General features: G+C 33.6%; 1 protein-coding gene and 1 long non-coding RNA gene across 2 annotated transcripts in view; one reads left to right on the top strand and one right to left on the bottom strand.

The window, feature by feature from the left end:
• LOC108356474 (chaoptin-like) overlaps window positions 1–15,742 on the bottom strand; it is a 313,273-nt gene that overhangs the window by 78,540 nt on the left and 218,991 nt on the right. The gene's annotated exons all lie outside the window — the stretch shown is intronic.
• Window positions 15,341–15,742, top strand: LOC108356533 (uncharacterized). The gene is made up of 4 exons (XR_001846612.1): window positions 15,341–15,368; window positions 15,429–15,490; window positions 15,543–15,608; window positions 15,665–15,742. It is a non-coding gene; the product is annotated as an uncharacterized LOC108356533 (long non-coding RNA).

Here is a 15,742-nt window from a genome sequence, read left to right as displayed (position 1 = left end):
AATTGTGTTTCTTTAAGCCCTTTCTTTTCACGCTTACTATATAGTATTTAAGAATAAGACTTTTTTATAATTTGACTTTTGAAACAAGTGGCAACCCTCCTACATGTAGCTAAAAAATACAGTTTATTCAAAACCATTTCTTTTGATACCCATATTGGGATAATTAATAAATAATTTGAATTTGATTTTCGTATATATGGCAACCCTTTAAACAACTAAAACTATATTGCACACCCGAAGGACAAGGCCTTTCATGTGACACCTCATTTTTAAAAATCGAACGAACGATACAGATTTTATGCCTTGGTGTTAAATATTTAACGCAACCCTCTGCGGCAGAGAAATTTTGAATTCGATTTTTTAACATGTGGCAACTCCTTTCGTGGAACGAAATCTATGGTGCACACCCGAAGGACAAGGCCTTTCATGTGACACCTCATTTTTGAAAATCGAACGAACGATACATATTTTATGCCTTGGTGTTAAATATTTAACGCAACCCTCTGCGGCAGAGAAATTTTGAATTCGTTTATCTAACATGTGGCAACTCCTTTCATGGAACTAAAGCTATGTTGCACACCCGAAGGACAAGGCCCTTCATGTGACACCTCATTTTTGAAAATCGAACGAACGATACAGATTTTATGCCTGGGTGTTAAATATTTAACGCAACCCTCTGCGGCAGAGAAATTTTGAATTCGTTTATATAACATGTGGCAACTCCTTTCATGGAACTAAATCTATGTTACACACCCGAAGGACAAGGCCTTTCATGTGACACCTCATTTTTGAAAATCGAACGAACGATACACATTTTATGGCTTGGTGTTAAATATTTAACGCAACCATCTCCGAACTCGATTAAGAAGTTTCACTTCAAAAAGTATCAATCGGTTTTTGAGCCATTGTGTTTGTTTATAAAAACTCAAGTTCAAGTTTTTTCAAATGAGGTTTCGTCATTGCCTTTAGTCTCATACCTCTTAATATGATCTCAAATACCATGTCATTAGTTAAATAAAAAGTTCCTTAGTAAAAATTTTAATTTTTATTGAAAGAACTAAAAAAATAGAATGGAGCTATAGTTTTTATTCAAATAACCAAAAAAAAAAGTTACTGGTAGATATTTTCCAGGTTTGATCGATTTAGCTTTATTATTTGGGTTTAGCCGGAAAAATTATGTTTATCTTCAAGCTTTTTCCAAAAATTATTTAGCTTTTTACTTTTGCTCAAAATATTAAATGCAAATTTAAATATTGTTAAAGTGTTAAATGCGATTTTTAGTGTTAGTTATGGAACAAAACGCAAAGCCAAATGCTGTCATAATATTTTACTTCCGCCTCCTGTTCTTATACCCTCCTAATATGTATACCAATATTCAAATTCATCTGCATCTAAAGTTTAGATTCTAAACGCACCCTTTGCGATGATGAAGTACAAACATATCGAAAATTTTTGTATTCGACTTTATCCGATATCTGCGTGGATAGACTGGTTTTTAAATTCTTTCGACAGGCACCTCACCTTTAGGAATAAGCGAACGGGGAGCAGAAGTTGCAAAATGATCCGGTGAATTTCCACACGGATGGGTCGAAGCATCAGGAAGAGCTTGTGTTAAGGAAGCTCGATTTAGGCATGGAAATTTTCGAAGCATCAGGCAGAGCTTGCATTAAGGAAGCTCGACTTTGGCAATAAAATTTTCCCCGGTCCGATTCATTTAGGTACCAGGCAACATTGATATTGCAGGGAATCGCGTTGCGAAGAAGTTGTCAGGACCGGAGAAAGAGTGGGAGTACTTTCTCTTTAGTAAGGTTATCGGGAAGATACTAAAGTATTGGTTTTCACGCAATGGAGCTAAATATCACACCGAATCGTCACTGTTTACAGAACAATGAGGTGGAATCAAAACTTTGTCTTAAGCCGCCTAGATTTTGTGAGGCTAAGAAAAATATTTACTTAAGTACAAAATAAGTTGTTCCTTACAAGAATCCATCATTTTTATCTAAAACATTGATTGCTTTGAAGTTATAATAATATTTGATTTCTTAATTTTGCTATATTTCTTAGCCGAAAAAGTTCTGGCAACACTGCACATGACACACGACACAAATAAGCATTGCTTGTGAAACATAGACCAGTGTTGCCACTTTACTTCAATTGTGGTAGATCTACCAAATCTTGGGTAATTTTTCACTTCTAACACAACTACCACATGTTTAAAAAAAAATACCAAAATTTTACTGGAATAAAAATATTTACCTAATTTGCCAAAATGTTTCTTTCATAAAAATTTAAGCACCGATTTACTCCTTAATACGGATTTTAAAGTCATGAAAATTTATTGTGGATAAACATCGCCTTGAAGTTGCTCATTTTAATTATTTATTTAATTAGTCAAAAAACGCAAGGGTTCTTACTGACTAATGACTTAGTGGTAATATAAATTATCCAAATTAGTTCAAAGCTAAATTACGACTAAAATACAAATTGCTCCATTGGTTTATTAAATGTATAAGAGTTTGAAAACACCAACATCAATTCCACAGGCAATAAAGGGTGAACGAGTGCAGTGAAGTTTTCAGTGTGTTTACATTTTGATAAATCAGAAAAATATTGGGATTTATTCATATTCATTCAAAATTTTATCTACTGCCAACTTGGGTCAACGGATTTCTTTGTTGCTTAGAAAATTTAAACATCATTTACACAGGCAAGTTTGGTGTAGCGATGTTGAATCGCTTAGAAAATCACCTCATGTAGATACAGTTTAATATCGTTTTATTTTGATTATCTTTTGTAAACTGTAGCAAAAAAAACTTGCACTAAAGCAATTGAAAATAGACACGTAGGCTGACTTCCAAAACGTCAATCACTTTGCAAACGTACAAAGTATAATGTTCCATAACGTCGAACTAGAAAATATTGACAATGTGTACTTTTCCAAAACGCATCCGAAAAGTTATCGAAGTGCATCGCTAGAGCAATCAGCGCATCAGAAACAAAGTTGATGCTTCGTTTGTTATTGGTTACTATTGGTCTTTTAAAAATGGAAAATTCAGAAAAATTGTTCATTGCTGTATTGAATATTTAAAATATGCAATATATATGGTTGCAATGTGTCGCAACTCTGCATATGCAAACTGTTCGGAACAAAGGAAGTAACAAAAACTAAAAACAAGATGTTTTTTATGACAAAGATATATGTATATGCCGGCGAAGTGAAATAAGGCCCGCGGAAATATTATTTTATTTCCTAAAAATAAATTAAATAAAGCCCAACGACATGAGGCAATGAAGCCCGCGGGCTTAATTTCCTTTCTGAAATTGCAAAAAGCAGTTGTATGGTTCAGTAAAATAAAGCCTTTATTTTACTGAACCATACCAATTATAATTCTGTATTAAGATTTGCAACCACACAGTTAGACACAATGGAATGATATTTTAAACATCACGTCAGTTGCGTTGAATTCCTTTCTGCAGTATACGTAAATTGTTAAAGCACAATTTTCCCCGGACGTAAAAACGGAGAACGTGCCTATCTTATAGGATCTGCGTTTTAACAAAAACTCACCACCGCATGACCGTGACGTAGACGTTGCTTCTCTCTCTTTTTATCAACAGCAAACTTGATATATTTCTACGTACTTCTACGCTACGCTACGTACACGTGCGTGGGTAATCGCGCTCTTAAGGCCCGTCCGCATAGAACTTTGGCGTTGCGTTGGTGTTGGCGTCGCTTCAACGGCTGACTATGAATACATGAATTTAAATGCAGCCGTCCACATAGCCAAAATTCGACAACGCTCACGCCAACACAAAGCAAAAAGATGGCCAACTCTCAACTTTTCGCGTGCGTCGCTCGTCAGCTGTTGCAAATAAATAAAATTATGTTAAATATTTTTCCTTTTTAATCAAGTAATATGTTAGTTTAGTGGCCCGAGGATTCGCATAGTAGCAAGCATACTTTTAACGTGCGTTCTGTCAAACCAACGCCAAAGCCAACGCGAAAGTTCTATGTGGACCGGCCTTTATTGTTTTTAGCCATCAATGCGTTGCGCATATTTGTTCTCAACTTCTTGGGTTTTTCAGTGGTGGCGCGCAATCGCGGATGGCCACGCGCCACGCCGTCCCGCGGGTTGGTGCAAACGCTGACCACCGCGTTTGAGCGCCACCAGGCTCGTTTCCCCCACTCTCCTCGCCATTACGACGGAAAATTTATTTGTTTATATAATTACATTATTTAAATGCTCTATATGTTTGTACGATGAGGAGTTGGTTGTTTGTGCCCACGCCGCAGAAATACTGTGGTGATGTGGATGTCGCACAATGGGACTAGAGCGGCCAAAAGTAATAAAAACGGGTTAGCAAATTCTGGAAAAGGAATTGCGCAGATATATAGACAAATATCCAGCTAACCCAAACCAAAGAGATTTTTGATAAAAATGCATACAATAGTTCCAGCTGCGAGGAACTGCGAGTTCAGCTTCTATTCTTCCTTTTATAGACCCACCTCCTGTAAAATTTATTTAATTTTTACCTCCCTTTTATTAACTATGTAATAATGTAATGATGCGCCTAAAAGATGCAGCGATTTCTATTCTCAAGTTACATACCTGATGACAGTACGAATGGAAATTTTAATAGCGAGGCTTTAGTTTTTTAAACTATAATTTTTTATTGTAGAGTTGAAGGGAAGGTGTGTACATAAAATAAATACTAATATGCAATATAAAATAGAAATTGAAGAAGATATAGAAATTAATGACTCGGCAATCTATTAATCACATTCAACATTCAGCCAAAAATGGACGCTTCTCTGGACGAGATCCGTTTTCGATGGCAAGAGTCCTGCCGGCCTTATCTCAGCTTTTGTTGTATAAAATGTAGGTAAAATTGAAAGTTTCATTGTAAATACATATCATGCACATAATTTAGTATGTAGATATTGTAAACGTTTTTCTTTTGTCATTTTTAAAAAGAAGAAATAGGAACTTCTTTAGAAATAAAATAAATGTGCCTGTTCATTTTCTCCAAAACTAAAAAAAAATAGGTACTCGGAGCCAAAAAATTTGTGTAGAAGGTGGGCGTCGTAATAAGAAATTCTTTATTATCTTTCAAGTTGGAAAATTCTGGTTTAAACGAGCGGGGCACACCGAATTTCATAAAAATTATATGTATATAGAATTACTGGACGATAATGTAAACCGATTTTGACGATCTCGTTAAAACCATCATATGCTCTAAATTTCATCAAAATCGGATAACATTTACTATTTCCGCCCACAGAAGCTGTGGGCGTGGTAGCGCGTTGAATTTTACCATTTTCCACATTTCTTCATTCCTAAGTGCCGAACAGCGCATATACGAAATTTAAGCGAATTTCTAGTACGGTTACTACTTTTGGCCGCAGCTTGTATGTATGGGGACGTCCCACTGTGTATCGCACGGTCTGTTTTTACTGAGAAGGCTCTTCTATTTGTTTTAATTAGCTTCGAGATGTGCGCTTAAGTTCATGCAATAATTCTAAATTTAAATACGAGCAATTTGTGTCAAACAATTTGCCGTCAAACTGTGATTAACTTTGAATGATTCTTGCCAAGTTCTGATTTGTAGATATAAGTGTATCCGTAACCTTATCATAAGTAGTTCTAGAGATAAGCGATATGAAAATTCCATTTTGTATGGGAGGTGCCACATCCCCATTTCCAATACCAACCACTTTTCGCATTAAGTACGTTAGCAAAAGCGATTTAATAGATAAGCGAAATTTGAAACTTGGTTTGTATAGGAGATGCATGCCCCCTTTTCCAAAACCTACAATTTTTGTCATAAGTATGGTATTGATAACATATGTAGCTGTTTCAAAATTCAGGATTGGTTTTAGAGATACATCAATTTTCACATTTTAGTCGGTAGGTCAGATGCCACGCCCCCTATATAATGGGGTTAACATTTCTGGATTAGAGGAAGTTATATCCTTTCAAGAGAACGGTGCCCTCAAAAAAGGGGGCTCAAAATTTTATTGTGGCGTATTTACCTTCAATATACCGTTTTCGCTACAAACCCTCATCATAGGACCTCTGGTGTCGTCTAATCGATCCTTGATCAAGGTAAATTTTTGTATGGCCACTTTTTGCAACAAATCTAAGCATCTGAAGCAACAAAATAGTTTTTCCGGCTAACTTGTATGAGGTGGCCCACTGTGCGACGGTTTGCTATGTCTTATAGTAGAATAGAAAACACTTCTGCAAATTAATAGAGCTCTAATCTAGTTGATTTTAAAATTTTTTACGGGAGCAAAATAAAAGCGACCACACAGCCGAACGAAGTATTTCGGTTTTTATTGGGTAACATAACTAAATGCCAAAAATTAAAATGAAAAAGTTTTTTACCAAAAAAAGCACCAGCTTCAAACAAGTAAAAAAGTTTAAGTTCAGGAGGAGCCGAACATTAAATATCCGGCGCAAGTATTAAATATAGTTGTTCACCTTTCTGAAACCTACCGTTACATGGTAAGAAAAGTGGTCTTACCCCTATTTCTAACAATTTTGATAGTATCTATGTTCAGTTATACTTAATGAGATAAACTTATATAGTCTTATGTGGGCGGTATCACGCCCACTTTCCGAAATTCTATAATAATGTTACTTCTTTTAAAGGGATTGCTGTTAGTATAAATTTTGAGTAAATTAGCTTCCTTGAATTTCGAAATATCGAAGTTTCAAGAATTTCTGAAATTTACCTTTATTTAACGTTATTATTACGTTCTGCATTAAAAAATAGTCAGTTATTTCTAATATAACATAAATTTGTGAAACACAAGTGATACTTTTTCAAAAAAAGGCTCTTTGTGTGTATATTCGCTGTGTGCCAAATGTACCAAGCAGTGTTGCCGCGCATAATTTTTAGTGATAGCCAAATTCCTTTAAAAAAAAGGGCTAAAAAAGAGCTAAAAAAAGTAGTTGTGGCTAAAAATGGTAGCTAAAATTTTTTACTTACATATACATATATAAGAATACACGTAAACATTTTCAATAAGTAATGGTATATAAAAACAATGAACTTTGGAAAAAAAGCTAATATTTTATCCAATCAAAAACCTTTTTGTACCAGCTGCTTGTTGGTTCCATCAAGTGATTGTACCATCAGGCTCGAAGCATATAACTTACCAGCATGCTGGTACAATAAGGGGATTCATCTAAGCGTATAAATGCCTTATAAACTTGGTAAACTTATAACTTTATCCAGTTTGTAAATGAACTGTCAAATTTTGTATGAAAAATCGTTTACACAAACTTGGTAAGTTTACGCTCCAATTTCTGGGAATAAACGCGATAAAACGAAGAAAATGCAACCGTGTGAAGGCAGCAGCTGATTCAAGTATTGTGCATGTGTCAAAAAATTAAATCAAACAACAATGGAAGAGGTAAGATTAAATTATATCTGGATAATTTTTGCAAAATGAAATGTAGTCCTGCGTATTTCAGAACACTAAACAAAAATGCAAAAGAAGGAGGGCAAACCCATCTCACCGATGGACAGAACTGGAGACTCTCCACTTAATTCAAGTGGTTGCCGACGAAACAAAAGAGCGGCCGGAATCTTTTGAGGTTTGTACCCAAATGTTTTAAGTTGCTGATTTTCAAACAAGTGAACAGCTTATGTGAAGTCAACTAAATATGAGCCGAGATTGCTGCCACTTACAAACTCCGGCGATTTTGTATTCAACTTCGCAACGTGCACGTTTGTTTGCCGTGATCGAGATCAGTGCATCTCCAATAGTTCACTGGAGCAAGTTCCGGAATAGCTATTTATTAAACCCTTGCATGCAAAAAATCAGCAATTTCTTGCTAATTTAATATTTAATATGGGCATGTCTTTAGAAGGGTTCACTTGTCTCATTACATTAATGCTACTCATTTTTTCCAAGGACTTAATAAATGCCTATTCCGGAACTTACTCCAGTGAGCCGCTGTGAACGTACGCATATAAATGCATGGCAGTTTTGCAACCTTTTAGTAACAGCAATATTTGACAAAAAGCATTTACTTATTTATGTACTTATTATGTTGTTTCAGAAACCGACAGCCGAACGTTTTTATATAAGAATTAAATCAAGGACTTTAACTTTAGAAAAAATCGAGTGGATGTCCTTGAAATGCAAAATGAGATATCTCAAAATGCCTTGCCTACAAAAACATTGTCAAAAATCAACGGAATTTTTTAGCCACTTAAAGATGATTCTTCGGTAACACACACACTTTATTATACTAAAATTGAATGCGCTACAAAACTGCATACCGATTCTGAATAAAAAGTTTGAAAATTTGGTGAAAATTTGTCGAATTTTTATAATTTTTGTACAAAGTTCGAAAAGCGGATTTATATGATGTTTGTTGTATAACTACCTGGGCTTCTATAAAAAAGATTAAACATAAAATAAACTAAAAAAATATAACCAAAACTCTTCAAAGTACGACGAGTCTATTATTTCTGCCGCCAGGGTATGTATGTGTATATACATTTTTGCATTCAGGTTCAAGCTTCTTAATTTCAATTGATTTTGAAGTTTAGTTTTTTGTTCAAACATATTTTATTTTGTTAAGTACTGTTATTACCAAAAGCTCCTAAGTCTGAAAATATGTGAATGAATTTAAATGAGATGTTATGCTATGTTGTGTGTATTGGGGCATTTGACTCCAGAATTTGACCAACTGTTTTTATAGCTACAGTGTCGGACAAAAAAATAGGGTCACGATATTTTTACAAGTTTACTTTTTATGGGAGAAAATGCATAGCACCGTCAGAAAAAAAAATTTCTAAAATTAACGGGATTTTTAGAAACTTCACACTTGCAAATAATTATACTAAAATTTAATGGGCTATTAAATTGCATTTTTTTCTACAAATTCTGATTAAAAAGTTTGAAATTTTTGGAACTTTGTCGAATTTTGCCAATCTTTGTACAAAGTTTGAAGTTTGTCTTACATGGGTTTTGTTATATAATGAGTTATACTTTTACAAAAATATAATAAACATTAAATAAATAAATGGAAAATAGCCAAACCTTGGTAAAGAGCCGGGAAGCTATTTTTATGCCCGACACTGTATGTCATATATGTACTACATATATTGTTTTTTGTTTTTTAAATAAATGAATTGTTTTTTTTTTTTAAATAAATGAATTAACACTTATCAAAATGAATGGTACTCTATTTATTCAATCAAAATTGAAAAAAGACAGTTCAATGTAATGTAATTTAGATATCATTCGCTACACTGGACGACCACTGTATCCCCCCATCCGGAAATGTATCAAGACGAAGCATCAGTATCTTTTTTTTTTTGAACTATAATTGATTGAAATGTGCAATATGCGCAACCACGGTAAAATGCCAAAGAATTTGAACTTAGTTGCTCAAATTGGGCATTTCCATCAAATTCACAGGTTTAAAAAAGTGTATGCATATTGAACCGAACCTTTATATCCACATGTTATTCCAAGCGCTGAATCTCAGGCTCGAAGTCACTTTAGGGTCAAATGGGGAAAAATTCATTGAACAAACCTGAAAATTAATAGTCCACGAGTCGAAAACCCATGTGTAACAATTTTCAGTTTTGTTCAACGAGTTTTTCGCCATTTAACATTCAAGTGATCTCGAACCTGACATGATGGAAGTTAACGGACCTCAGATTCGGCCTCGAACGGACCTCAGCGCTTCGAACAACATTTCGATATAAAGATTTGGTTCAATAGGCAGAAACCTTTTTTTATAAATATGTGTTATATTTTAGAAATAAAAGAGACTGATACTTTGGTTTGATGCATTTCCGAATAAGGGATATTTGTTATTGTAGGCGGAAACTTTTAGACCATATAACCCGATAGTACAACCTAAATATAAATGAGTATTTAAACAGGTGACATTTGTAAGTGTTAACAGCGCCCGCCGTTTAGCTTCACCCTCGGTAGTAGAAAAGTTTTGGCTTTCAGGTACATCTTCATCGTCGTCAGTCTCAACATCTTCCCTTATTTGGAAGTTATCGTCTCGCTGCTTTATTAAAATGTTGTGTAAGATCGCACACACCATTACCCAACTACAGGCAAATTTTACCGAAGAATCATCTTTAATCGGAGTTCTTAATTCTTTTAAACTGCTGAAGTGCTCTTTCAGCAAACCAAAACAATGCTCAATCCTTATTCGAAATTGACTAAAGATTCGGTTAAAAGAACTTCGCTGCTGAGCATTGGATTCCGTGGAGGTGACTCTGAAAGGGGTTATAACAGTGCTCGTTAGTTTATAAGCACTGTCAGCTGCCAACCATTCTGCTCCTGTCAGCATATTTGAAGCTTCGGTGGTCAAAGTAGAGTTGTTGTAGATTCTGGCATCATGGACACTGCCAGGATACCCCAGAACTACATGACGAATGCGTAGCTTATGGTCGCACACAGCTTGCACTTTCAAAGAGTACATATGCTTCCTTGAAAAATATGCTTCAGGGTCGTCAAGGGGTTTTTCGGCTAATTTTATTTCAGTCCCGTCCACATAACCAACACAGTGGGGTAGTTCGTGAAAAGTTTCAGATACTAAATTTTGACGCTCAGCAGCGTCCGGCCAGTACACAAATTTTGTTCTCAGCTTTAAAATAGCGTGGAATATTCTTTTGGTCATGTTCTATGAAAATTTAATAAATTATATTCGATAAAACAAATACATACATACTATATATGTATTTTATTTTGTGTTTTACCTGTATTGCTCCACCATCACTCACACCAAACAAACTCGCAATTTTGCTAACCGTGGCTCCCTCACCACTCGAACCCAATCGGTATAAAACAATTAGGAGTTGCATTTCTAAGGGAAATTGCTTACAAGACCGCGGACAGTTAAACACAACATCGTCCTTAATTAAGTCAATAATGGCTTTAAATGTTGACCGGCTGACACGCGCAATTCGGATGAATCTCTTTTCATCCAAGTTTGGCAATACGTCTTGTATAAAATGCTGGGACTTAGGGACAGAATGATGGACAAAGGAAACACTATACCTAAACTCCTCAAATGCGGCCATTGCCAGAGTAAACTCTTCCCAAACCTCGTCTCCTTTCTTTCGTTGATTTTCTGCAATGGAAGTGCAGGATTAGCAAATCCACAGTAGAAACGAAAACACAAATGCTACCATCATTTTCTCCAAATATCTCCAGCATAAGCAAGTCATTTATAAAAATTTCTTTATAAAGACTTTTCAGTTTTGATTTTTGACTTAATTTCGGCATTTTTATTATTTTTTATAATTTTTTGACAACACGACAGCTGATGTATAAAGTTTACACAATTAGGGGCGTTCATATAACTGTGTGTGTAAACATACAAAAATATACGATTGATAAATTTATACGCTTAGATGAATCCCCTTAATATCTATTTCTTTACAAATGAGATCGAGGGAAGAACGAAATGATTAGAGCCGAAATTTCATAATTTTTCTAGTATTTTGTTTAATATTGTTTTTTTTTTTGTAATTCACAACTGCAATATCGTGAACGCAATCTTCCACAAATACAGCTTTGACTCATATAGTTCAAGAAATTTCCTCCAAACTACTTATTACTTAGAAATTTGAGCTAATTTCACCACTAACGACACCCAGCACGCTGGTATAATCACACCACAAGAACATACACGGTCAAATGACTTGATGGGTCATTTAACAAATTTACAAACAAATTTATTTTAAACTATAGTTAAATCGTTAACAGATAAGTTAACAGCCCCAACACTTTTACAGTATGTATGTATAAAAGCGTAAGGAACATACAATACATCTTATATTAATAACAAGTAATTTTTAGGAAAAAAAAAACCGACTTCAACTCCCATATAAAAAATATATTATATATATATATATCTCATGATCCACTGATCGGATCTAAACCAGATTAGTATGGGACCACCTCTGAGAATTATCGAAATCGGTTGACGTGGTCCAAAGTTATGCGGTAACATACATAAAAATAAAAAAAATAAAAATATTCCGACGAACTGATAACCTCCTCCTTTTTTGGAAGTCGGTTAAAAATGTTGTGTTCGTATGTTACGGTCGTCAAAACTCGAGAACGGCTGAACCGATTTGAATAATTTTTTTTTTGTATTGTTCGGTATAATACCAGGACCAATGATATCGCGAAAAATTTGAGGGTTGCCACCTATTTGAAAATTTTTAAACCCAATTATATTGCTAGCATAAATAAATGATTACAATGTGTGTATCAAATTAAAGAGGTTTAAGAAATATAACTGCTGGAAATATTTTTGGCGAGGGTTGCCACCTATTTGAAAAATTTAACTCAGTCAAATTGATAAAAAAAATTAAATATTTCCATGTGGGTACCAAACTAATGAGTTTTAAGAAGGCTTACAGTCGAAAATATGTTTGAAGAGGGTTGCCACCTGATTCAAAATTTAACTAAAGAGCATCGATAAAATAAATGAAATATAGCAATATGGGTATCAAATTACAGAGGTTTAAGAAAGATAACTGCTGGAAATATTTTTGGCGAGGGTTGCCACCTATTTGAAAATTTTAACTCAGTCAAATTGATAAAATAAATGAAATATTGCCATGTCGGTGTCAAACTAAAGAGCTTTAAGAAGGCTTACAAGCGAAAATAAGTCTGAATATGGTTGCCACCTGATTGAAAATTTAACTAAGTTACATCGATAAAATAATGAAATATTGCAATATGGGTATCAAATTAAATAGGTTTAAGAAAGATAACTGATGGAAGTATTTTTGACTAGGGTTGCCACCTATTTGAAAACTTTAACTCAGTCAAATTGATAAAACAAATGAAATATCGCCATGTGGGTGTCAATCTAAGGAGTTTTAAGAAGGTTTACAGCCGAAAATATGTTTAAAGAGGGTTGCCACCTGATTGAAAATTTAACTAAAGTACATCGACAAAAGAAATGAAATATTGCAATTTAAATTAAAGAGGTTTAAGAAAGATAACTGCTGGAAATATTTTTGACCTATTTGAAAATATTAACGCAGTCAAATTGATAAAATAAATGAAATATTGTCATGTGGGTGTCAAATTAAGAGGCTTAAGAAGGCTCAGAGCCGAAAATAGGTTTGAAGAGGGTTGCCACCTGATCGAAAATTTAACTAAAGTACATCGATACAATAAATGAAATATTGCAATATGAGTATCAAATTAAAGAGGTTTAATAAAGATAACTGCTGGAAATGTTTTTGAGGAGGGTTGCCGCCTATTTTAAAATTTTAACTCAGTTAAATTGATAAAGTAAATGAAATATTGAAATGTGGGTATTAAACTTTAGAGTTTTAAAAAGGCTTACAGCCGAAAATATTTTTGAGGGGGGTTGTTACCTATTTGAAAATTTAACTAAAATTAATTGATATAATTAATGACTTATTACAATGTAGGTATCAAATTAAAGAGGTTTAAAAAACATGACTGCTGAAAATATTTTTGAGGGGGGTTGCAACCTATTTTAAAATTTTAACTCAGTCAAATTGATTAAATAAACGAAATATTGTAATGTGTGTGTATCAAACGAAATAGTTTTAAGAAAACATACAGTCGAAAATATGTTTGAGGAGGTTTACCACCTGTTTGAAAATTCAACTCAATTAAATTGATAAAATAAATGAAATGTTACAATATGGGTACCAAACGAAAGGTATTTGAAAAATCTTGATTTGCAAATATTCTAAATAGCATTATGCAATATGATAAAGTAAACTGAAAATATTGAAATTAAATGAAGTATTACATAAGTGGTTCGAAACGGAAAGTGATTGAGAAAGCTTTACTAGAGATTTTTTTAATGTTTCCACTTATCTAAGTCCGGACAGTTTAAAAAAAGAGAGAATTCACAACATCTTATCGTCAAACGAAGTGATCATATTATCAATGAAGAGTTGGTATACAAATTACGCAATGGAAAAAAATTAATAAAAAAGTGCCGGATGTTTTTTAGAATTAAATATTTCAATAAGAATCTAAAGGGGCAAAAACATTGGGCGAATAAAACCAAAAAAAATTGTTTAAAACAGTTTCATAAAACATTTTTCATTTTATTTGCGTAGTTTCCTTTATGAGGCATTCGTGTCTGTTCATTTTATTTGCGTAGTTTCCTTTATGAGGCATTCGTGTCTGTCCATATGTATATGTGCATATAAAATGCGAATGCAATTAAAATTCTTTGAAGGTATATTGAAGTAATTCTTAAAATTAGTATACGTACATATGTATGTATTTATGCTGATGCGTTTTAATTGATAGTAATTTGTAGCAAACATAGCACTCGCACCTCAAAAGGTTAATTTGTTTGTTTACAGTTTTTTGACATTATAACTAGCTACAAGAGAGCGCGAGCTAGTTGTCACTTCTACCTTATTAATATGCCTTGGCCTAAATATTTTAAATGATTCTTTAAATAAAAAGAAAAAATTGGACAGGTATATAACGGCACACTATGATTGTTCACAAAAGAAGTGAAAAAATCAACGCCAGTTTGTTATAAATGGCAAGTTTTAAATGAAAAAATCACTAAAGATCGGCTGCAAAAAATTAAAGAAAATCAACAGGAAATTTGGGCTATAAAACTGCATATCCAAAATTGTAAAAATTCAGAGTAAAAAGTTCGAAATTTACACGAAAATTTTTGGAAATTTTCGAAATGTATATATGTATGTAGGTTGAATTCTTAGTTTTTTTGGGTGTGATTAAAGCGCAAACGATATCGTTATAAAAAAAATTGCAAAAAAATTTTTACTTGAATAACATGGTGAATATTAAAAAAAGTACCAATCGGTTTTTGAGCCATTGTGTTTGTTTATAAAAACTCAAGTTCAAGTTTTTTCAAATGAGGTTTCGTCATTGCCTTTAGTCTCATACCTCTTAATATGATCTCAAATACCATGTCATTAGTTAAATAAAAAGTTCCTTAGTAAAAATTTTAATTTTTATTGAAAGAACTAAAAAAATAGAATGGAGCTATAGTTTTTATTCAAATAACCAAAAAAAAAAGTTACTGGTAGATATTTTCCAGGTTTGATAGATTTAGCTTTATTATTTGGGTTTAGCCGGAGAAATTATGTTTATCTTCAAGCTTTTTCCAAAAATTATTTAGCTTTTTACTTTTGCTCAAAATATTAAATGCAAATTTAAATAGTGTTAAAGTGTTAAATGCGATTTTTAGTGTTAGTTATGGAACAAAACGCAGACCCAAATGCTGTCATGATATTTTACTTCCGCCTCCTTATCTTATACCCTCCTAATATGTATATCGATATTCAAATTCATCTGCATTTGTTTTCTAATTGCTTGAAATTTGGTAAGTATTGTAATAAAACCGATTTATTTTACAAATTAATTATAATTTTGCATTTATTAGGTAATTTCCTTAGTGTTTTCCTGGCCGACCTGTGCTGGTATTGTAATTAAGAGCTAATACACGTAAGTTACAACATATTATTTTGACTTCATTGATGAACCATTCCATTTGCAGCATTCTCTGGTGAACTGCAGCTGCGGCCGAATTTGATTGTGTGCATCATCCTGCAGATATTTTGAAGTAAGTTGGAACCAGCTCTTTGTTATTTCAAAACCTAATGAACCATTTATTCGCAGATTTTGTGGACGCTTCTGTTGTGCTGCGTTCCTGCTCCGCCCGTGTTTTATAGTGTTGCGTCCCTGTTGCGCCTTTGC

Source organism: Rhagoletis zephyria, unplaced genomic scaffold (assembly GCF_001687245.7).
Source record: "Rhagoletis zephyria isolate East Lansing unplaced genomic scaffold, Rhagoletis_zephyria_1.1 Rzeph_scaffold_00173, whole genome shotgun sequence".
Taxonomy (NCBI): domain Eukaryota; kingdom Metazoa; phylum Arthropoda; class Insecta; order Diptera; family Tephritidae; genus Rhagoletis; species Rhagoletis zephyria.
This window is presented reverse-complemented; position numbering and strand designations above follow the sequence as displayed.